At 38.8% G+C, this 24,733-nt stretch overlaps 1 pseudogene; it reads right to left on the bottom strand.

Annotated features, from left to right (window-relative positions):
* The window catches only part of LOC100688221, a 222,847-nt pseudogene that overhangs the window by 178,091 nt on the left and 20,023 nt on the right, over positions 1-24,733 (bottom strand).

Genomic DNA, 24,733 nt, shown 5'->3' with positions numbered 1-24,733 from the left:
TTGATGGTTGCCTTTCCTATAAACTATTTCTTTTTATTTGGATGTAGAGGAAATATATCTCAACATAATAAAGGCCATATATAAAACACCCACACCTAACATTGTACTCAAAGCTGAAAAATGTAGAGTTTTCTCTCTAAGATAAATAAATGGCAAGGATGTTCACTCTCATCATGTTTATTCAGAATAGTGTTGGAATACCTAACTGCAGCAATCAAACGAGATAAAGAAATAAGAGGCATTCATACTGCTGAGGAAGAGGTTAAACTGTGACTTTTTGCAGATGACATAGTACACATAGAAAACCATAAAGATGCCACCAAAAAAGCTATCAGAATAAATGAATTCAATAAAATTGCAGGATACTAAATTAATATACAGAAATTGTTACAGTTTCAATATACTAAAATGGAGTAGCTTTAAGAGAAATAAGAATATAATCCCATTTAAAACTGTACCAAAAAGATTAAAATACCTAGGAATAACGTTAACAAGGAGGTGAAAGATCTTTGGTCCAAAAGCTATAAAATACTGATGAAAGAAATTGAAAATGACACAAATGAATGGAAAGATACTCCATGCTCATGGGTTGGAATAATCAACATTGTAAAAATGTCCACAATACTCAAAGCAACCTACAGATTAAATGCAATCCCTATCAAAACACTAACAGCATTTTCCACAAAACTTAAACAAGTAATATTAAAGTGTGTATGGAACCACAGAAGACCCTGAATAGCCAAAGCAATCTCGAGAAAGAAAAACAAAAGAGGTATCACAATTCCAGATTTCCAGATAAGCTACAAAACTGTAGCAACCAAAACAGTATGGTATTGGGCACAAAAATAGGTGTATAGATCAACGAACAGGAAAAAAAAAAAACAGAAATAAACCCACATTTATAGGGTCAATTAATCTACAACAATGAGGCAAAAATATTCAATGGGGAAAAGACAATCTCTCCAATAAATGGTGTTGGGAAACTGGACAGCTACATGCAAAGAATGAAACTGGACCACTTCTTACACGATAAACAAAAATAAACTCAAAATGGATTGAAAACCTAAATGTGAGACACATTTCTCTGACATTGGCTGTAGGAAAATGTGTCTACTTATATCTGTTAAGGCAAGGGAAACAAAAGAAAAAAGAGTTTAAACTATCAAGACTACTCTCAAGAGTTTTTGATCCATTGAAAATACATGTATTTATGTATCATGTGGTTTGATCTTCATAATCCCGGGTTGCAAAAAAAGAAAGAAAGAAAAGAAAAAAATATTCTCATTGGCAAAATCAGTTACAGCAGTTTGTGGCTTAGAACCAACTCCCCACACCTGGAAATGTAACTAAAGTTTATGGCTGCATAAGAATTATTAACAGATCAAAGAGAGTGAGTCAGAGTTGTTTCTTTGAAAAGATAAACAAAATTGACAAACCTTAGACACATTAACCAGGGAAAAGAGAAAAAGGATGCTAATCAACAAAAATATAAAGGAAAAAATACAAGACACAAGACACAGATATTCATAAGAGGCTATTATGAACTATATGACAAAAACCTGGACAGCCTAGAATACAATGGAAAGATTCTTAGAAATCTACAACTTACCAAGACTGAATCAAAAAGAAATAGAAAATCTGAAAGGATTAATTACTAGTAAAGAGATTAAATCAGTAATCAAATATCTCCCAACAAAGAAAAGTCCAAGACTAAATGGCTTCAATAATGAATTTTACCAAACATTTAAAAAAGAATTAACACCAATCCTACTTAATCTCTTTCAAAAAATCAAAAAGGAAGACACACTCCTAAGCTCATTTTACATTAGCATTATTCTGATACTAAAACCAGAAAAGGTCACTACTAGAAAAGAAAACTACTATATTCCTGATGAATATAAATGCAACTTGACAGGATGAGCACTGCATGTTATACTATATGCTGGCAAATAAAACTCCAATAAAAAAATATATGAGGGACGCCTGGGTGGCTCAGCAGTTGAGCATCTGCCTTCGTCTCAGGGCGTGATCCTGGAGTCCTAGGATTGAGTCCCACATCAGGCTCCCCACAGGAAGCCTGCTTCTCCCTCTGCCTGTGCCTCTGCCTCTCTCTCTGTGTCTCTCATGAATAAATAAATAAAATCTTAAAATATATATATATACAGAAAATATATATATATATATATATACACACAAAAATTCACAATAAAATACTAGCAAACTAAATTCAGCAGCAAATCAAAAGAATTATTCATCATGATAAAGTAGAGTTTACCCTTGGGATGCAAGGATGGTTCAACATCCACAAATCAATCCATGTGATATGTCACATTAATAGAATGAAAGAAAATACTAATATGATCATCACAAGAGATGCAGAGAAATTATTTGACAAAATTCAACATCCATTCATGATTAAAACTCAACAAAGGAAGCACAAAATGAACATATCTTAACATAATAAAAGCCATATATGACAAGCTCACAGCTTGTTATACTCAACGGTAAAAGTTGAACACCACCCTCACCACATCTGTTCAAGATAGTGCTAGAAGTGCTAGCTAGAACAGTCAAGAAAAGAATAAAGAATAAAAGGTATCATAATTGGTAGAAAAAAAGAAAAGAAAAAAAGAAAACTGTCTCTATTTGCAGATGACAGATTTTATGCATAGAAAATCCTACAGACTCAACCAAAAAGAACCTGTTAGATCTAATCAATGAATTTAATAACATTTCAGAACAAAAAATTAACATACAAAAATCAGTAGTGTTTCTATACATCTAACAATGAATTTTCTGATAAAGAAATAAATAGCATTTCTTTTACAATAGCATCAAAACAATAAACTACTTAGAAATAAATTTACTAAGGAGGTGAAAGACATCTACTCTGAAAATTATAAGACGCTGACGAAAGAAACTGAAGAAGATTAAAATAAGTGAAAAGTACCTCACATTCATGGATTAGAAGAATTACGTTGTTAAAATGTCAATACTAACAAAAGTTATTTATGGATTCACTGTGATCCCTATCAAGATCCAATGGCATTTCATATCGAAATAAAGAAAATACTCCTAAAACTTATATGGAGCCACAAAAGACCCTGAATAACCAAATAAATCCTGAGAAAGAAGAACAAAACAGGAAGCACCAAACTTTCTGATTTCAAGCTATACTATAAAGCTATAGCCATCAAAACAGTATAGTTTTGGAATAAAAGTAGACATATAGACTAACAGAATAGAAATGAGTGACCAGAAATGAACCCAAGTATATGCAGTCAATTGATACTTAACAAGGGAGCCAATACTCAAAAGGGAAAAGACAACCTCTGCGGGGATAATGGCATATTCACGTGGAAAAGAAAGAAACTAAAGTCATAACTTACATAACTCCCAAAAATTAACTCGAAATGGATTAAAGACTTACATGTGAGACATGAAGCCATGAAACTCCTAGAAGAAAATACAGACATGCATTGACACGGGTCTTAGTAATAATTTTTTAGATGTGACACCTAAAGCACAAGCAACAGAATCCAAAATAAACAAGTGAGACGACCTCAAACTGAAAAGCTCCTGCACAGCAAAGAAGCCACCAACAAGTGAGAAGACAACCTATGATACAGGGTTAATATGCAAAAAACACGAAGAATTCATACACCTCTACAGTAAAAACATAAAATAAATAAATAACTCAATTTAAAAATGGGCTAAAGCTTGAAGAGATATTTCTCCCAAATGAAAGGACATTCAACATCAGCAGTCATTAGGCAAATACGCAAATTAACACCACAATGAGTTAACATTTCACACTCATTAAAATGGCCATCATCAGAGACAAGAGATGACAAATGCTGGATGTGAAAGAAGGAAACCCTTGTGCACTGTTGGTAGGAATGTAAATTGGGACAGGCACTATGGAGACAGCACGGGGGCTGTTCACAAACCTGAATATAGAACTACCACCTGAACCCAGTAATTCCACTTCTTGGGGATATACCCAAAGGAAATGAAAACACTAACTCAAAAAGATATCTGCACCCTTATGTTCATAACAGCATTATTTGTAATAGCCAAGACACGGAAACAATGCTAATGTTCACAATGGATGGATAAAAAAAATTTTGGCATATACATACAAAATGGAAAATCAGTCATTCAAAAACAAAAACAAAAAATCCCAAGGAAATTCACCATTTGTGACTACCTAGATGGACCTTGAAGGCATTATGCTAAATGGAGTAAGTCGGTCAGAAAAAGACAAGTATTGTATGACCTTGCTTGCATGTGTAATCTAAACAAATAAACTGACCAAGCTCACAGGAAAAGAGATCAGACTTGTGGTTATCCGTGTTGGAGGGGAAAAGAGAGGAGGCATGAAGGATGGTAACCAAAATATAAAATTTCCAGTTCTAAGATAAAGAAGTACTAGAGCTGCAACAGGGAACATGATGACTGCAGCTAACACTGATGTATGATATATATGAAAGCTGTTATGAGACAAAATCCTAACAGTTCCTATCACAAGGAGAAGATCTGTTTTTCCTTTTTCCTGTTTTTTTTAATTAGTGTATCTATATGAGAAGATGGATGTTAGCTCACCCTATTACTGTGGTCATTTCCAATACACGTAATCAAACCATCATGCTGTACACCTTAAATTTATACAGTGATGTGTATCAACTATTTCCCAATGAAACTGGAAAAATATATATACTAAAAAACCCTGCAGTGCTGTCAGCTAATAAACGAGTAGAGTTTTAAGCCACTGAGTTTGTGGCTGTTTGTCGTCTAGCAGTACAACACTAACACATCAGGGAAGTAACTCCTCATAGGGTTATGAAGATCACAAGTGTTCCCAGAACAACAGAAATAAGGACAAGGCCATCCACAGGTAGAGTGGTAAGGCAAATGCTCTAAGTGCCCACCCACAACTCTTGGGTCTTACGACTGGATGACTTCCCACTGCCAGAATCTGGATTTGTTAGCATGCAGGCTTTCTAAGAAGTTGGGAAAGGCAGGTCTGTCTACACATGGCAAGATCAGAAGGGCTGAGTGATTGACACAACCAGGAAATAGCCCTCAACCAATGGCAAAGAATAGTTGTATAGAAATGCATCAGTTCCTTTGCCTCCGATAACTCCAGGATGTGCTTCAATATTAATTTATTCATATTTATCCCCCACAGGGATAGCTAACTTGGCAACACAACTTTTATTAGCTGCCTCTCGTTGTGTTTTACCTCCCTATTCCCCTACTGTGCCTCCCAAATAAACCACTTACACTCAAAACCTTGTCTTAGGGTCTGCTTCTAGAACAGCCAGACTGAAAGGGTGGATAATGTGTACAATTCAAAGAAGCCTGAAGTGATGGGACTGAGGATCAGTGTGCGGGGAAGTGACTGGACCAGAGGACGAAGCATTTTGCATGCACCCCGGATTACTTAGAGATCACTTACAAGGTCAGTCAGTGTGGTAGAGAATGCCTGCCAACTTCTTCCTTAGTCACAGACCCTGGATTATATGTCCAGCTGAAAAATTCCAGTTCCCAATGTCCTTTGAGGAGAGGGATGGCCTATAAAATAAAAGCAAAATTCTTACAGACCTCCTCAGAAATCCTTTTTACCTCTATGCCCTTCTTCCTCCTTCCCGTTTGACGGGAATGCAGACAGAATAGCTGTGAAGCTCCAGCAGCCATCTTGGGACTATGAGGAAAAGAACAAAGGAACTTCAGAGGTTTTGGCCAGGAAATTCTTGAGTCAGTAGTCCAACACCAACAACTACCCACTTCAGATTTACTATTACGTGAAAAATAGAAGAGACAAACTTCCGAGCTTCTGCTTTATCTCTATTACTAACTGAGCATAGTTCATAACTGATAAAGTGACAGATCTGGAAAAGGAATTTGGATCTTGATTGTTTGCCTCATGCTCCAACACGACAAAGTCACAGAGATTTATTCCAACTTCCCATGCAACCAGAGAGATGTACCATGAAATCTCAGGCCATGGTTTAGAAACAACAGCAGACCTAGCAAGAAATCTCAGGACACAGTGCAGAAATACCAGCAAAGCCTTCCAAATTTTAATTACGAAGCTTCCCTGCCAACTTTATATTGCCATTTCACATTTTCTTATACAGAACCTTTTGTATTTTCCAAGTCATTTCCAGAAGTGTTAATGAGGCACAAAGGGACCACGTTTGGTGGTCTCCGCATTGTTTGATAATGCCAACAACACAAATGTCACTTCAACATCACTGAAAAATAGCTTACCCTGTTCTAACATCTTTAATTACTTTGAAAAGAACCCTCTTCAACAAAGAACAAAGCAACAGTACTTTTACTACTGCTCCAAGTACTTCATTAGTTTCTAGTGCATAGTGGGGGTGGGGGCGTATATTTCTAGCACACTTCTTACTACTACCACCATCACACGTGAGAAAAGTTGTAGTAACACATAAATTTTGGCACATAGTTTAGAGAGATAAGATGGTTCTGTGTTATATAATGCAAAAACAAAACAAAAAAACAAAAAAAACAAAAAACAAAAAACACTACTATCTCACTAACATTCGCCCAAGTAATTCTTTTGCTGCATTCGTGTCATCAAATTCAAAAAATGGCTCCAAGTCATGCATTGTTATTTTCCTTTGTGTGTTAGTGTTTGCGTTTCTGTTACTTCAGAGGGATCTGATATTAAAAGCAAGAAGGAAAAATGAGCAGAGGAACCTTGTACCACCCAGAGCAGACATCTGAAGTTCCTTAATATTAAAAGATATTTATCAAATATACTGCTGGTAGGCTTGGAAACATACCTATGTAAATATGCTGTTGATCTAAAAGCATTTCTCCTGGGTATGAGATCATTTGTATAAATGACACTTGGAGTGGCATAAATATATTTCCTCTCTGCCTCTCATATTTATTCAATTTAAAATCCCAACAACCCTTTATGCTTTTCAACACTGCAACATTAATACTGATATGAAAAGACATGATGATATTTCTGCTTCATGCTTCAGCCCTAAGAAACTGTTCCAGAGTTGTACAAACTTTTCTTATCTGGTTATCTTTGCAACTTTAAGTGGCATAAAATAAGGAAGGCCAGGGTCAAGTCAACCCTGAAGCATTTAGAGATGTTTCTGCCTCAAACTAAAGGAAAATTCATTGTCAAGACAAGCAGTGCCATGCTCTAAGGCATAAATGAATGGTAATCAAATGAAAGAGGGGGAAGAAATAAAAGGGATTCAGGAAGAGGTTTCGTAAAGGAAATCCAACCTAAAGGATTAAGTGTGTCCTGAGGAGGTCTATCATTTCTTTGATTCTACGATAATAACAGCTTTAAGAAGTGGTTGGCAATACAATAATCTTTCTGAGGTGGGGAAAATCACTACGTTTAATTGTCAGACACATCCTATTTTCAGGAAGTAAATGTGAGGGGGGAAATTAAGACACAAAATAACTAAGAGAAATATGTTCCTTATCAGATTTTGTCTTCCCTGGCTATGCTCAATTTCAGGCATTGATGCATCCAACCAGCTCACTCAGCTGCCTGCTTGCATTTGGTAGTCATGAGAGTCTCCCATCAGAACCTCAAAGTCTGAGTTGCCCACTGAGCTGTTCTCTCTATATGTGCCCTACAGCTCCTCCGCATGGCTTGGGGCCTGCTCTCCATTCCGGCACAGTTGACAAAGCCCCACTGACTACCTTGTCCACCCCCATTCCTGTCTGACGCCAGGTGCTTCCTGAAAAACATACAAGTGTGATCCTGACCAACAACGTCAGCATTAGCCAGGAACTCAGTAGAAACACAGATCTGCCCTGCACCCCGCCCTGCCCCAGACCGACTGAATCAGAAACTCTGAGGGTGAGGTTGTAAAAAGCCTTCCAGACGATCCTGAAGAAGGCTAACACATGAAAACCACTGATCTAAATCATGTCAATATTTCCCAGAGTTTTGCTGTCACATGGAAGATTCCCTCTGTAAAAGAAAATAAATGGACAGGCATTGACTAGCAATAATAGCTCATATTTACTGAAGTATTGCTATAAGCCAAGTGTTTTAAACTCTACAAGGTTTTTCAAAATTTTTATTTATTTATTCATGAGAGACACAGAGAGAGAGACAGAGGTAGAGACACAGGCAGAGGGAGAAACAGGCTCCACACAGGGAGCCCAATGTGGGACTCGATCCCGGGTCTCCAGGATCATGCCCTAGGCCAAAGGCAGGTGCCAAACTGCTGAGCCACCCAGGGATCCCCAACTTTTTACAAGTTTTAAGCTCATTTAGTCCTCACAAGAACCTGATGATGTAGTTATTGTTATAATTGTTCCGATTTACATTTTGAAAAATGAAGCAAAGAGGTTCCGTTGTTCAAGGACACAAAGATACTAAATAAAGAAGCCGGATTCAAACATCTGCTGCAGAGACTGGCTCTCAGCTACCTGGCTGCACGGCCCCTGACTACCTGCACATCTCAAAGTCACATGAGGGATTTCCATAAAGAGCCCCAGGCACTCGAACAGTAAGGGACTTTAACATAGGCTTACTAAACACTTAAGGCAAAAATTTGAGGTTATGTAGGAAGGGCCTACTTTCCCAAAAGAACAGAAATAATGGAAATCTCACTAATCTGAACTCTGTCAACTTGGAATTAATAATAATTTGGTTATATTCTATCCAATATTTAATGAGTGTGAAGCAATATTTTCTCTTATGAATTTTCAGACTTCTACTTACAAGTAAGGGAACCCAATTTAAAAATCAACCACATTTTACAAACCAAGGACCCAAAAAATGGACAGTCCCTTCCTGGTAACTTTGGTCCTAAAAAGAAATAAACCTTGAGTTGTTTGCCATTTATCTTGCCTTTCAGTCAAAGGAAGCAATATTACAAATGACAGTCTAGGGACACCTCCACCTGGGTGGTCCAGCTGGTCAACTATCTGTCTTTTAGGTTTTGGCTCAGGTCATGGTCTCATGGGTGGTGAGATCAAGTCCCAAGTCAGGCTCTGCAACCAACCCAGAGTCTGATGGAAGATTCTCTCCCTCTGTCCCTCCCCCTACTCAGGCACACAAGTGCTCTTTCTCTCAAATAAATGAAGAAGGAGAAGAAGGAGGAGGAGGAGGAGGAGGAGGAGGAGGAGGAGGAGGAGGAGGAGGAGGAGAAGAAGAAGAAGAAGAAGAAGAAGAAGAAGAAGAAGAAGAAGAAGAAGAAGAAGAAAAGGAAGAGGAGGAGGAGGAAGACAAAAAGGAGGAGGAGGAGGAAGAGGAAGAGGGAGGAGGAGGAGGAAGAAAAGGAGGAGGAGGAGGAAGAGGAGGAGGGAGGAGGAGAACAGGAGGAAGAGAAGGAAGAGGAGGTGGTGGTGGAAGAAGAAGAGGAAGGGGGGTAGGAAGAGGAGGGGGAGAAGGAGCCACCACTGTAGAGGGTAAAGATCAGGAGAAATTTCCTGAAGGCTCCACTTCTGGTGAAGTCTCTGATCCAAGGGGAGGGAGTGTGGGACACACAGGGCTGTCTGGGCACACAGCTGACAGTGTTGTTTCTACAGGACATGGGAGGCAAGCTCTGATGACACCAGTACCAACATGAGGTATGCTTGGCCCTTCTACACAGCACTAAGCGTAGGCTGCAGGAACACTACCGCATGGGACCTATGAGGCGCTAGGGCCCTGAGCAGAAGGCGCAGCCTCACCTGGCGATACCACCACACGCCGTGAGAGCCGGAGATTCCCAGGAGAAACATCTTGGTGGGCTCTTCTGGCAGCTTCATCAACAGCAGACACCTGAGCAGCAGGCATTGAAGAGGGTCCCAAAGGAAGACAAGAAGAAATGGCAGGTGCCATTCCTGAGCTGAGGGAAAGTGAACAACCCTGCAGAACCTCCCAGAAAAGAACTGATGTGGTGGGGGGGAGAGGGGGGGTCTTGGGAGGTAATTGGGTCAAAAAGACCCGCAGTGGCAAGAAAAGTTATGACTGAGGAAATTTCAAGTTATATACTTATACTGAACTCCTGGATTACATCTATAATTCATGTCACATGCTTTTCGGGAAAAATCAGTTTTTATTTTTTTATTTTTATTTATTTATTTTTTAATCAGTTTTTAAATCATTCCAGCAGTTACCTTATAATAACTGGGATGTTTAACTTTCAGATTAGAGGTTACTCGTTGACTTTTTCCTATAACATGCAGAGTATAGCATTATCCTTTAACTTATCTGTTTCACCTGATTTTATATCTGCATTATAAGATTACCTATTTTCTAAAATGCTTTTAGGTGTATTTCCAAAAAAAGAAAAAGGAAATTGAACTGTTCACCATGACCTGTTTACCTTTCCCCATCATAGTGAACTATTCACTGAGTGGGCTTTATATGCTGCAATATCTTACTCTACGCCTGAAAAAAACTATAAATCATTTAAAATAAAGAAATTATATTAATTGGTAATACATTTGACACATGGGAGATTTGTTGAGGAAATTCTAGGACCTTATAAAAGTACTGTTTTAATTATTTCATAATGCAAAAAAAAAACCATTTTAACAAATGGAAAGAATAAAATGGTGCAAAATAGGTTGCATTAACATTGTTTTGTGGCAAAGGACCATGAAAATTAATTCTAGCATGACATTTTTTTCACATCCTATGATAAAGCAAGAAGGTTTGAATACTATGGTGTTTCAAATTATATTTCCAAATTATATTTCCTATGTCATTTCCAATTATATAGAAATAATTACAAAGGATATTGTCTAAATTAGACGGTGTGGATCACATAGAAGCTTCTCCAAAACAGATTAGTTTCTGAAACATTGTTCTAATTAAATCTATAGGGATGCCTGGGTGGCTCAGCAGTTGAGCATGTCTGCTTTCAACTCCGGGCATGATCCTGGGGTCCTGGGATTGAGTCCCACATCGGGCTCCCTGCATGGAGCCTGCTTCTCCCTCTGCCTGTGTCTCTGCCTCTCTCTGTGTGTGTCTCTCATGAATTAATAAATAAAATTTTTTTAAAAAATTCTTTAAAAATTAAAAAAAATTCAATCTATAGATTTGCAACTTCATACTAAGAAGGGTTTAAGTTTTCAGTTTCCAAATCCATTTCTTCTGAATGAGAGCACAAATTAGTCCTTTGAATCATGAAAGCCAGTCAGATCCTACTCATCCTTGGTGTTGTATAATCTGTTGTCTTTTTCCACCCCCTAAATTGACCAGCTTCATCTACATTAAAAACTTACTGAGGCAGATTTGAAGGGAACTCCTTGACATCTTGGATGGGTATACTAATGAACCCCAATTAGCTTAAAGTGGTAGAAATAGAAGGGGCTTTAACCTATTAAGCCCTTCTTAGTACCGAAAAGAACTTTCCATGAGTGGCTCTCCCTCGTGCTGTTTTCAGCTCTCATGAAGTCTCAGAGCCCCTACCATGCGGCTGACAATCAGAAGGTACTCTGCTAGCAATCTCTAGTGCCTTCGGACCAGTGAGCTGTGGTGAAACAGGCAGCCCCTCCATACCCCCTCAGATGCAGGTGGCTTTTAAACACCTCATTGAGATTAGTCCTAGCTTCCCAGTTTTATTAATCTAGCCACATGCAAATTTTTAGGGCTTCTTGACCACTTGTCCCAGCCTCTTTTTGAAGGAAAAGGCACTTTTGCCATGTGGCTTGAATCATACTCACCTACGATGTGCATCATTTCTTACCATACTTGTGTTTTCAAAATTATCTTACTATTTTAGTCATTTTGTTTTAATGATTTAAGTTTCTGTCATAATCCTAACCTTATTAATACTAGGGTTTTTAACACTGTAACAACTGTTGCACTTGTTAGACATGAAAGAGTTAAGGCTTGAACACACTCCAAATAAAGTTCAAACAAAGCAAATGGTCAGAGACAAAAAGTTCAATGACTGCGAACCACGAAAACTGCTATTTGAGAGCTTTTTCCCTGGCCCACAGCTGTGTTCACATCTGTGGAAGTTACTGCATAGAAAATAATATTATACAGTTCACAGTTTGCTGAGTTGTCACCAAGAGCTAGGTGCTGGGCCAAGGACTTTGCCTGCATTATCTCTTTTGAAACCCATCACAGTCCTAAAAGGCAGGCACTTTTATTGCCAGTATTTTACAGAGCTGGAAATTGAGATATAAAATAGTTGTTGTTAGCGTTCCTAAGACACATATCTAGGTCGAGCGTTTGATGTGAACCCAGGTGTCTGAATCTAGTCTGCAGGCTCTAAATCTCTAAACACTTGATACAACTCAAATCACAAAGAGTTTTATTTTTGGATGAACCCTAGATTCTCAAATATGTTGTTTCTATATTACAAAAACATCATGCACTCAACACAGCCATTTGCAAAAAAAAAAAAAAAAAAAAAAAAAAAAAAAAAGCATCTCATGTGATAAATGCTACAGATAATGCAAAAATCTGTTTTTCAAATGTTTCAGTTTTAACTCATGGAAAATAATTAGAGGCTATAGCCTGGTAAAAAAAATGTCTATAAATTTTTGGTGATATTTATTTTAAGATGAAAATGCATACACAAGAAATACTAGAGTAGATCAGAAAATGCAGGGATAAGGTTTTTACATATGATACTAAAGAAATGAATAAACATAGTGAAACTACAAAGCCTCAGTAAATAGATGGAAATGGGTTTCAAGAGGAAAAATGTATTTAAATATATAAAACTGAAAAATATTTAGTCTTTTATGTATATACAAAAAAAGATTTACAAGACAAAGACCATCTTCACCAGGTTATGCCAATTATATCTCAATAAAACTGAGGAGGGGGGAAGCCCATCTCAAGAATCTTTTAAGTGATGCCCAGGTGGCTCAGTGGTTGAGTATCTGCTTTTGGCTCAGGTCGTGATCCTGGGGTCCTGGGATCGAGTCCCACATCGGGCTCCCTGCGTGGAGCCTGCTTCTCCCTCTGCCTATGTCTCTGTCTCTCTCTGTGTGTCTCTCATGAGTAATCTTAAAAAAAAAAATAATCTTTTAAGAGGTGATGATTCAGAATTTAATGAGAAAAATGTGTGACACAATCTACACGATCTCCCTGACCCAAGCTTCAAATCTGTTCAGCAAGTGTTGTCATCCTGATTGTATTTGTAGCCGTGAACACGATCAGTAAAGCACTTCGGTCCATAGTCAGAAGTGCTGATCGTTTGTTTCCACTCCCAGCTACCACACAAATCCTCTCTAAAAATATCCTACATGTGGACAGCAGACCCTTTGCTAAGAATCAATAACACGGAAGCTACTGTTTTCAAGACAGTTCATCTTTAGGCTCTTCTTAGTTAAAAGTTCTTCCTTATTTTTAGCTGAAAGTTACTCCCTGAAACATCTGTCTATTGATCCTTGCTCTGCCCTCTGCAGCATGAGGTAGGCTGCTGGGTGGAGAAAAATCACTGTGTGGTGATGAATGAAACACAGCCTGATGCGTAAAAATTGCCCCGCAGCAGGATGGACCTAACCCAACATGTGGGGAGGGCAGCGGGGAGACATCCTCCTTGTCTCGTGTTGGCTCTGAATTTCTTTCCCTGGACAAATGTACCTCCACATGTGACTTGGAAAGAAATGCCATCAGAATCTTACCTCCCCTGCCACAGAAGAAAGCACATGACTCAGGCTGGTTAACTGATGCTTCTGTTGTCTTGGATCAGCAGCTCTTTTGGGGGGTACATATACTGAGAAGGAAGGAGGGAGCCTCTCCCCACTGAGACTGCAAGCTGTGCTTGAGAACTGTCCTGTGCAGAGCCCAAATCTGAACACAACACAAAGGAACCTGACCCCATTATTTGAAACTCTGGATGCCTTCAGCTAGCTATGCCTTCATCCTTTGGAATTCCTGGTTTAATGAACCAATGAATTCTTTTTAAAAAATTAATTTGAGCTTAATTTAGTATTTTCAATCACTCTCAACCAAAAGAGTTTTACTGAATACATCCCAGAAAGACAGATCTCTCTTTCCTCACAAGTTTTCCTAGCATCGACTCCAACTGGAAGAGAAATGCTAGCAGGGGTGCTGGTCGGGCAGAATAAGCGAAGTACAGAGAGATTAGAAGTTGAATAATTGGCACAGTAGAGAACTGGAAAGGCAAGAGATGAAGAACTATCCCCTGAATCTACCCTAACTTATGCAGAAATTTGCCTGTATAATAGGATTTCTAGAGTATTAAGAGGTGCCATTAACCAATAAAAAGATCCTGCGTTAAAGATCCATGACATCCCAAAGTCCCTTTACAAAAGAGTAAGGCTTTCATTAGAAACTGGAGATGAACTGCTAATATCTATGGCAAGCTCAAGTGGGAAGAGGCCAGGAATTGCAAAAACACTAGGAAGAGGCACCTGCCATCAAGGTGTCTGGGTATGTGGGAACTGTCTCTGCCCACTTCAAGATTTTCCTGAGAACACATCCCACTATCACAGCTCAACTCTCTAGAGCAAGCCAAGAAGATCTCTGCCCACAGCTTATCTCCACTAGAGGATTTACATCTGGCTAATGCCTTGGTGTTAATTAAAAAATGCCCAAATGATTTCCTGAAGAGAGATCTTTCAGGACAAATGTCATCTCCTCAAATATTTCACTTGCTAGTCCCAGAAAATTGTGCTATACAGGTTAATTTAAAAATGTATACTACTGTTTTAAATTAGAGATAAATCCATCCATTGGCAAACATTACATCTAAACTATAACTAAAAATATGAAGTTTCACCCAAACGCAGGGTCTCATTTAGTACTTTGTGCCTCATCACACCTTTACCCTACCTCTAGCGTATTTTGCTACGTCTTCCATCAGGGCAGCTAGAGAGTAAGCTACTCAATATGTGCTGGAAACAAACTGCCTTCTATCAGAAACTTCCGTTTCTCTTCTCACCTTCTGTGCTGAAAAGTCACTTCTACAAATATTCTCCATGAAAGGTAGCAAAGAATTGAAGTGACATTTCACTACCAGTGAATCACAACTCTTCCCATTGAAACAGCCTAAGCTTTTCATACATATGACGTCAGTGCCTCCATATATGGGGAAATGTGAGGCTTTAGGAAATGACTGTCTAGAGTGTGGGAAACACCAGGGCCACCCTCCCTTTGCTAACTGATCTCCCACTGAATGCTTCAGTGGATTTTCAGGTAGAGAAAATCCTTGGGTGAGTCTGATATAATATGAGTATGATACGGCCTTGCTAATAGTAAAAAAAAAAGAATCCTTAGGCATTTGAGATGATTTCCAAAGCCACTAGCCCAATTTCTATCTGTATGAAGGAGGATTGTGTATTAAAGGAAGTAGTTTGTGGGCAGTCTGCTTAAAAAAAAAAGAAAAAAGAAAAACTGTAGAAAGATTATGTTATGATCTTTAAATGAATATAGAGGATGATCAAAATAATCATTGAGGGACGCCTGGAGGGTTCAGTGGTTGAGCGTCTGCCTTCGGCTCAGGGCATGATCCCAGGTCCAGGGATCGAGTCCCACATTGGGGGTTCCCTGGAAGGAGCCTGCTTCTCCCTCTATGTCTCTGCTTCTCTCTCTGTGTTTCTGATAGATAGATAGATAGATGATAGATAGATAGATAGATAGATAGATAGATAGATAGATAGATGATAGATAGATCTTTTAAAAATAATAAAATAATAAAATAAAATAATCATTGATTGCTACCAGGCACCAGGCATCATCAGGCAGGCACTGGGAAAAAGAAGATGAGCTACCCAGAAGGATCCCTCTCCCCACAGAGCACACATTCATGCCAGAGGTAACCTCCAGACATTGAACATTATTTACAGGGTGTTATAAAGCTAGTCAAAAAGATTGAGAAAGCTTCTATGAGCAAGTAATAGTTGACCTGGACCTTGAAAGATGAAGGATTAACTGGCTTCCAGGAAGTTGGGAAGGCATTCCAGAGAGAGGGAAAAATATGTACAAAAATATGCAGCAGGGGGGAGGCAATGGTCACAAGATCTGTAGGATGGAAGCATAGAGGTATGGGGTCAGAGGGTCAGGACATGAGGAGGTAAATATATCCTTGAAGGTCATGTTAAAGATTGTTTTTAATATGCTCACATTGAACACTCCCCTCAGTCTATTCTGCCTCTAAATTCCTCCATCTCAATAAATGGCAATTTAGGGGATCCCTGGGTGCCTCAGCGGTTTAGCGCCTGCCTTTGGCCAGGGTGCGATCCTGGAGTCCCAGGATCAAGTCTCACGTCGGGCTCCCGGCATGGAACCTGCTTCTCCCTCCTCCTGTGTCTCTGCCCCGCCCCTTCTCTCTCTCTCTCTATGTCTATCATAAATAAATAAAAAAATAAATCTTTAAAAAATAAATAAATGGCAACTTAATCCTATTAGTTGCTTGACATCACCTGTGATTCCTCTTTCATTCATATCCTCGTACATTGACTACAGCAAAACATACTCATTCTATCTTCAAAATACACCCTTTACTGGACTACCCCCATCATTTTCACTGAACTATCCCGGCCTAACCCACCATCTCCTCTTTCCTAGATTATTGCAATAGCCATGTAAAGGTCTTCCTATTTCTCCCATGGCCCCCAGGAGGATGCTTTTAAGGCATGAGTCAGACAATATTATTACCTTTCCCAAAGTCTCCAGAGCCCCCACGCCCACCTTCAAGGGGTCTCTCCTTACTATGGCCCACAAGGTCCTATATAATCTGGTCTACTATTAAGCTTCTGCCTTCACTCCCCGTTTCTTTCCTTCTCGATCTATATGCCTCAGACCCAATATACCAGTTTTCTTTGAAAGGCAGACATGCTTTCCTCTCAGGACCTTTGCACTTGCTATTTGCTCTGCCAATATTCTTTTTCTTCAAATATTCCAATGGCCTCTCACCCTCAGCTACTTCAAATCTTTGCTCAAATGTTGTCCTCTCAGGAAGGCTTTCCCTAATTATCCTATTTAGAGTTGTAGATCACTCTTCTCCTTTTCTTTACCTGGTTTTTTTTTTTTTAAGATTTTATTTATTTATTCATGAGAGACACAGAGAGAGAGAGGCAGAGACACAGGCAGAGGGAGAAGCAGGCTCCATGCAGAGACCCCGACATGGGACTCAATCTCGGGTCTCCAGGACCACACCCCGGGCTGAAGGTGGCGCTAAACCACTGAGCCACCCAGGCTGCCCTACCTGGTTTATTTTTATCCCTAATAATTCACAGTAAGTATTTGCCCTAATTTACTTTGTCCCACACACATGCTAGAATGCAAGCTCCATGAAGACAGAAATTTCTGTCATCTGGAGTCAATGTGGTACCTCTGGGGCCTGGAATATTGCTTGAGACATTTAGCATTCAATAAATGTTTGATGAATGAAGGTCTTTATCCTAAGACCAATAGCAAGCCATTGAAAAGCTTTAAACATGAAGACTCATAACCAAAAAGAAATTCTTTTTTTTTTTTTTTTAATTTTTTCAGAAATAAATTCTTAAGGTCTTTTCAGCTGTCCTTGAAAAGAATGTTCCGGGAGAAGGGGGTTAGGAGATGTGGTAGGCCACATTGGATGCCTAGGGTGAAATTAGCTTTTCTTTACTTCTAAGAAGAATGAGTTCAGTGCACAGAAGAAGTGAGGCTCACTACCCTTTGTAAGGACTCAGTGTGGAAGCCAGCCTCCTTACCCTTACCCCTTATCCCAATGTTCCACACCACCCAGTACTCACAACTTCATGAGGTTTCTTCCTATCTTGAATGGGGGCTAGCACTGGGGGACAAGTTAAATATGACAGAGGGATGCCTTATGACTTTCAAGAGCTGGTTGTTTACCATAGTTTCTGGAATACCTGCCCCTAAACACGGAGTCACTGTGTAAGAAGTTTTGCTAGTCTGAGACCACCATGCTAAAGAAATCACGTGGGAAGACCACCTGGAGAAGCCCTGTGACTACATACAGAGAAAGATAACTTACCAGCCTCCAGCTGTTCCAGGCTCTGGACATTTGAGTCAACCTGGCTGAGGCCCAAGACCCTGGGAACACAAGTGGGTTTGCCCACTGTGCCGTATCTGAATTCCTGACCCTCAAAACCGAAACAAAAGGAGTGTATTTGGGAACAGTGTGCTCAACACCAATAGATAATCAGAATGCTCAGTAAAGAGGATTCCTTTTCAGTGGGATTTCAGCAACCAGGCATAAGTTCAGGGTTAAAGAGCTTGAAGGATAGAATATCTCAAGGTGTCTTTTGTGTTGAAGAACCTAGCAAGGATGAGCAAAATCGATCACTTTAATAAAAGAAAAATGCAGCTGCATGCAGGTAACTTTTAATCTAAACTGTCAAAAATGTAGCTGCCTGATTTTTCCCCAGACATATTTTTATTGAATCTAAGCCCTTCAAGAAGCTGACAATTTGCATGATTAACTGAGGGAACTGGATTATCATGAAACCTTCCTCCTCCAACCCTCTGGAGTAGTTTAAAGCAATATCTCCTGTTAGAGCATAAATGGGAATGAACATTATCTTCTCTCAAGGACAGTGAGTTAATTGTTTGCTCCAAAGTTCACCAAAGAACTAATTGGAACTGTTATTTCAGGAATATTTGATGCATAAACTCTTTTTGTTTTTCCATATCAATCAAAGACTAAATTATTACATCAGAGATATTAAATTATAAATGGAAACAGCAGCAAATGACTCCCCTTTTTAAATCATGAACAGGGTGTATGCAATAGATAACTTGAAGTAAATGACAAAAAAAAAAAAAAAAAACCCTAGTTAAGTTGCATTAAAACATGAAGACAGAAAGAAGGCAAAAGACTTCTATAAGGACATATCAAGATTTTGCATAGAATCCAAGTACAATTGGGCAGCCCAGGTGGCTCAGTGGTTTAGTGCTGCCTTCAGCCCAGGGTGTGATCCTGGAGACCTGGGATCGAGTCCCACGTCAGGCTCCCTGCATGGGACCTGCTTCTCCTTCTTCTGTGTCTCTGCCTCTCTCTCTTTCTCTCTCGCTCTGTGTGTCTCTCATGAATATATAAATAAAATCTTAATTAAAAAAAAAGAATCCAAGTACAGTTATTCCAGAAACACTAATTAAGATGGCATCTTGTAAAGCTTGTATCTGAAAAAAAAATCTCACCCATGATAATCTTATGTCGGGTTGTTGCCCTGCCCCATGCTCTTAGCCCTATGAAAAAAGAAATGTGCCAAAATTCTCAAGCCTGAACTACTTTGACCTCCCCACCCAAAGCAACATTGACACAAATGTACATATAGTTCATATCTTGCTTTGGTTATGATGATCTTTCCAAAGGTCACCATGGGCCTTTGACTGTGTAAGAGTGCCTAAGCCATTGGTGAAGGCCCATGGCAGAGAGGGGGCAATATAATGAGATCAATAACCTATAGGCTCCCCATTTCCTACAGACTATCTTCTTAGTAAGACACATAAAACCTTCTATGAGCTCACCCTTGCTCACACCGCTAACATCATCTCTGGTTATAATTTCTCTAGTCATCACTGTCCTTGCCCTGCCTCTACAACATACCTGCCTGGATGCATATACACAAGTACACACACATACAAAATCTTACAACACTACTGAATGAATTGCAGCTCCCTGAATGTACTATACTATTTTAGTCTCCCCAACTTTGTTCATATCCCTCTCCTTCCTAGCATGTCATTCCCCATTTTTTTAAGACTCAGTTCAAGCATTACCTCTCATGTGAAACCTTTCCTCTCTCCTTCCCTCTAGGCAGACTAGTCATTCCCTCCTCTGAGCCATCAGAGACCCCACACATCATTCTTTCATTTTATCCCCTCACTTCTAGGTGACTGAGTCATGTGGGAACACAAGTAACCTAATCTGATTATTTCCCTAAAACACAAACTGGTATCATTATGGAGATAATAGAAAGAAGTGTGATAACTCTCTAAATAAAAGAAAAAGATTTGAGGGCTCTATCTCAAGACAGTGCTACTGACCCCTTCTTTATGCAGAATAAATCATTTTCCACTTCCCATCATTAGCATCACACTCTAAATAAGCCAATCTGAAGTGCTTCTGTTGAGTTACCCTGAGATCATAACATGGCATTCATTAGACATAATTTTGATTGACAAGTAAATAAATTCATGCTACAGAATTTAGGGAACCAGAGAAATATCCAACCTATTTCACAAAAACTCCCACAAAACTGCAAGAGGCAATCCACAAAACAGAAACTAGCTACTGTGCATGATTCCATTCAGCATACATTCCATAACAACACAGAATTCTACTCCTAGACATTCTGTGGTTACAGGCACGCCCATATTTCATTGAGGAAGTGTTCTTGAATTAGTAAAAATCTTTAAGGCAGTCAGAATACCTGAAAGGGATTAGATATCAAAAATGCCAATATGATGAGTAAGTAAAGAGAAAAGGACAAGATGCATATTCAGTAAGGAGAAATGATGACAAAGTTATTCACCTTTATATCTGTGACCAAAACTGGAGCTAAAAACAGAGAATCCAAGAGGTCAGGGTACCCTTGCTTAGTATTGGCTTTTAGTCTTTATGCATTTTAGGCAGTGACTATTATTCCATTCTCATGAGGATTCTAAAAATTTGAATACTCACAGAAGATTTACTCCTGGGTGGAAAGTACCATAAAATGTTGAATTCCATAGAAATTTCCAAAGTAATATTACGGCCACCAACTTTCTGCTCAGCCTTTAAATACTAAATATGACAGCCACCATATAAAAATCATAGTCCACATTATAATCTATGCGATTCTTTCTGTAGCTGGCCTCTTATTCTAATGGACACATAACCTTGAGGAAATTAATGAGGCAGAAAATACATAAAGTTTTAAATCAAGAACTGTTGGAGACCTCTGTCACTTCAGAGAACCCCTAGTCCATAAATGCCATATTAAATAGACACTGAGCAAAAACAGTCCCTGGGAATTATGGAATAGATCTTTGAGAAGTAAAACCATTACTTTGAGAAGTAGAAGTATTTCCAATGCTTGAGCATTTGGAAAGGGAGATGAATATGGTCTTCCCCTTTTTGACTCTAAATAGTGGGTGATGGTGCCCTATGGAGGAGAGGACAATCAAACGCATGATGTGTAACAAAATATTCATCTTTTTTAAAGGTTGTTTGGTCTGCAACTTCTCAAAACCAAAAGCATAAAGAATGATCAACCTACACAGACTCACCACCTAGGTTTAAAAATTAGCAACAATCTATCATTTTTCATTTCATCTAACTACTTCCCCAACCTTTCTTTTGTTCTGGAGAAGCATCAGACATTATATCATCTAATTCCTAAGTACTTCAGAATGTATCTCTACAGATAAAAACAATTTAAATAACAACAGTACCATTTTCATAACCAACACAATTCTAATTATTTCTTAATATTATCTAAGCCCCAAATGTACTCAGTTGTCTCTAATTATCTCAAAAATGTCTTTTAACATGATTGGTTTGAATCAGAATCTCAACAAAACTCACACACTATATTTGTTGATATATTTTGTAAGTCTCTTTTAATCTATAACAACTCCCCCTCTCTCTTTTTTTTTTTTCATGACATTTACTTGCTAAAGTTTCTAGATTTGGCTGATATAATACCTCATGGTATTATATAAGATGATGCTCTATCCCCCATGTTTCCTATATATAGTTAAATTCAAGACTTGACTAAATTCAGATTCAAACTTTTTGGCAAGGATATTTCAAAGGTGGTGCTGCCAGTCATATCAGAAGGCACGTAATATCTGTTCCTCTTTTAATGATGTTAAGATTGATCAAGGGTTCAAAGGTTACCGCCTGAACCACCCATAATAAAGTACCCAAATAATATTTCACCTAATAATTAAGCATCTAGATTGCCTAGATCCATTATTTCATTAGGGGTTGAAAAGGGATTATACAAATCCTACATTTCTTCTGCTTTAACTTCCTGTTATTCTTCTATTAAAAAGAAGAAAGTAAAAGAAAAGCCCTTTCTCACAGATACAGAAAAGCAGCAGCCCCTAAACTCTAAAAGCTAGCCTGACACTCATAGCTAGACCTCAATGTTCTTTTGCTGGATGTAAACAAATTCACAGAACATCAACTCACCTTGTGACTTTGAAGAAGTGATTATATATATATATATGAAAAGACTATTTCATAACGTTGTTTAACCAGAGGCAAAAACAAGGTCACAGTTCAGACCACAAAAATATCAGCCACCTTTTCCCAATCTGAGTGGCTGCTGCTTCTGAAAGGTTTACAGCTTTGGTCTTGCTCTAGCCTTCTTAAAAGATTTAGTAAATACCTAATCATATCATTCTTTAAATTACAGGGATGAAAATATCCAATGATAGAATTATCCTCCCTTCTAATCCAAAGTCCCTAAAGTCTCTTTTCGTGAACTCTCCTCAACATCATCTACCCACTGTCTAAATCCTGTAATGTTTCCTTTCTAACACCTTCTTACTGAGTTGTCCCTTCTCTGTAGCAAGTAATAACCTGACTTACAGAGCTCTCCAGCTATGTTCCTAGTGGTCTGTGACCTCGAGGGGAACGATGAAGGGAAGCACATTTATACTTGTATGATTGTCATTAATTTTATAATCTACAAAGGAAAGACAGCAGATACTCAATTCTTTATCACCCTTCAGAAGAATGATTTTTTTTGCACTGGCAACCTACAAAGGTAACCAATATGGTAAACATTCTTTAAAAAAAAAAAAAAAGATTTTATGTATTTATTTGACAGAGAGAAGAAGCCAGAGAGTACCAGCAGAGGAAACAGCAGAAGGAACAGGAGAAGCAGACTTCCTACTGAGCAGGGAGCCTGATGTGGGGCTGGATTCCAGGACCCTGGGATCGACCTAAGCCAAAGGCAGACCCTTAACTGACTGAGCCACCAGGCAACACTACTTTTTCCTCTTCAAAGTAATATTATGAATTTATAGATTTTTGTTTACCTATAGTAGTTTTTTTTTTTTTAATGGAGTTGTAAACTCCTGGACAGTGATGTGGTCTAGGATTTTGAAACTCAAGTCCACTTTCAGGGACTGGCTGTAGCACCAGCACACAAAACTCACCTGCATGGTGCCCTTGGATATCTTAGACACTCTATCCCTCAGGAACCGGAGCCTGTCACCCTGGTTCAGTCCACTAGAGGCACCATAGTAAGGCCTCCAGAACTGCCATTACCAAGTTTCCGCTATTTCCTAGTCCACCAAGGGAGGATTCTTCCCAGACCACATGAGATATTATAACCTATAGCAATTATTCTTTTATAGCAATCATTTTTAATGGTTTAATATCCTCATCTCTAAATAGTAAGAGCCCCTTGAGGTTGACTCTCATATCCTATTAGCATGACTCAAGAAGTCTTTGATGGCTTACACTTCAAGACACAAATAGATGTCTCAGATGTATTTTCTGCCTAAAATAACTATTAGTCTGGGTTGTTCAGAGAACAAAATGAGACAGGGGTGGAGGGAGAGGGAGAGAGGGAAAAAGAGGGAGAGAGGGAAAGAGGGGAGAGAGAGAGCGAGAAGGAGGGAGGGAGGGGGAAGGAGAGAGAAATGCTGTATAAGGAATTGTTTCATACAATTATAGAGGCTGAGAAGTCCAAGATCTGCAATCAGCAAACTGGAACCCAAGAGAGTCAATGGTGTAGTTCTAGTCCAAGTCTGAAATCCTGAGAACTAGGAGAGCTAATGGTGCAAATTCTAGTCTGAGTTTAAGTGGAAAGTGGAAGACTGATGCTCCAGCTCATAAACAATCAAGTAAGGAGAATTTTTTCTTAGCCTTTTATTTCATTCAGGCCTTTAAGTGATTGGATGAGGCCCACCCACAATGGAAAAGTCAGTTGGCTTTACTTAGTCTACTGATTCAAATGTTAATCTCATTCAGAAATACCCTCAAAAACACACCCAGGAATAATATTTAAGCATATATTTGGGCACCCCATGGCTTGACACATAAAATTAACTATCATCAAAAAAACCAGTCATTTTCTCTAAAATATTCAATTTAAGCAAATATGAGAGTGGTGATACCTTGTCTAAAGGTAAACTTTGTACTATAGTGAGGGGCAGGAAGACCTACACATAAATATCATGGGTAGTTTCACTTATCATATCTTTATAGGAATGTAAAGGCAAGGAAATGTCAGGAAAGAGCTACTACAAATGTTTAAAGAAACAGAAAATATGTCCAAAGAGGAAATATTAAGGAACTTGCTTGAAAAAGAGAAAACTAAAGAACAATTTTATTACTGTCCCTAAATAAAAAAGGTTTTTCCAAAGGGAGGTATTGGGCAGTCAGTACTATGTTATGAAATACTCTTCCAGAGAAAAACAATTAAAGTAAGGGATATTTTGCTACACCTAGAGAATGTCCCAATCTTGGGTATCTGCCTATTCTGGTCTAGAGACTAGTTCTAGATGATTCAGAAAGTACCAAAATGTTAAGACCATATGCTGTCAAAGATATTGCTGGAGAGGTAATTCTATTGTTTAATTCAAATATACCCTTGCGAAACGAACTAGGGGTGGTAGAAGGGTAGGAGGGTGGGGGGTGGGAGTGAATGGGTGACGGGCACTGGGGGTTATTCTGTATGTTAGTAAATTGAACACCAATAAAAAATTAAAAAAAAAAACAAATATACCCTTGCCATCTGACACTGTGGGAAGTAGATAAGCCTAGGTCTAATCCCTCCCAAAGGTTCCACTGAGAGCTGGTTCATGGCTACCACAAAAAAGAGAGGATAGTTCTAT

The sequence above is a fragment of the Canis lupus genome, chromosome 2, assembly GCF_011100685.1.
Source record: "Canis lupus familiaris isolate Mischka breed German Shepherd chromosome 2, alternate assembly UU_Cfam_GSD_1.0, whole genome shotgun sequence".
NCBI lineage: Eukaryota > Metazoa > Chordata > Mammalia > Carnivora > Canidae > Canis > Canis lupus.
The sequence above is the reverse complement of the archived record's forward strand: the minus strand, read 5'-3'. Positions and strand labels throughout refer to the sequence as shown.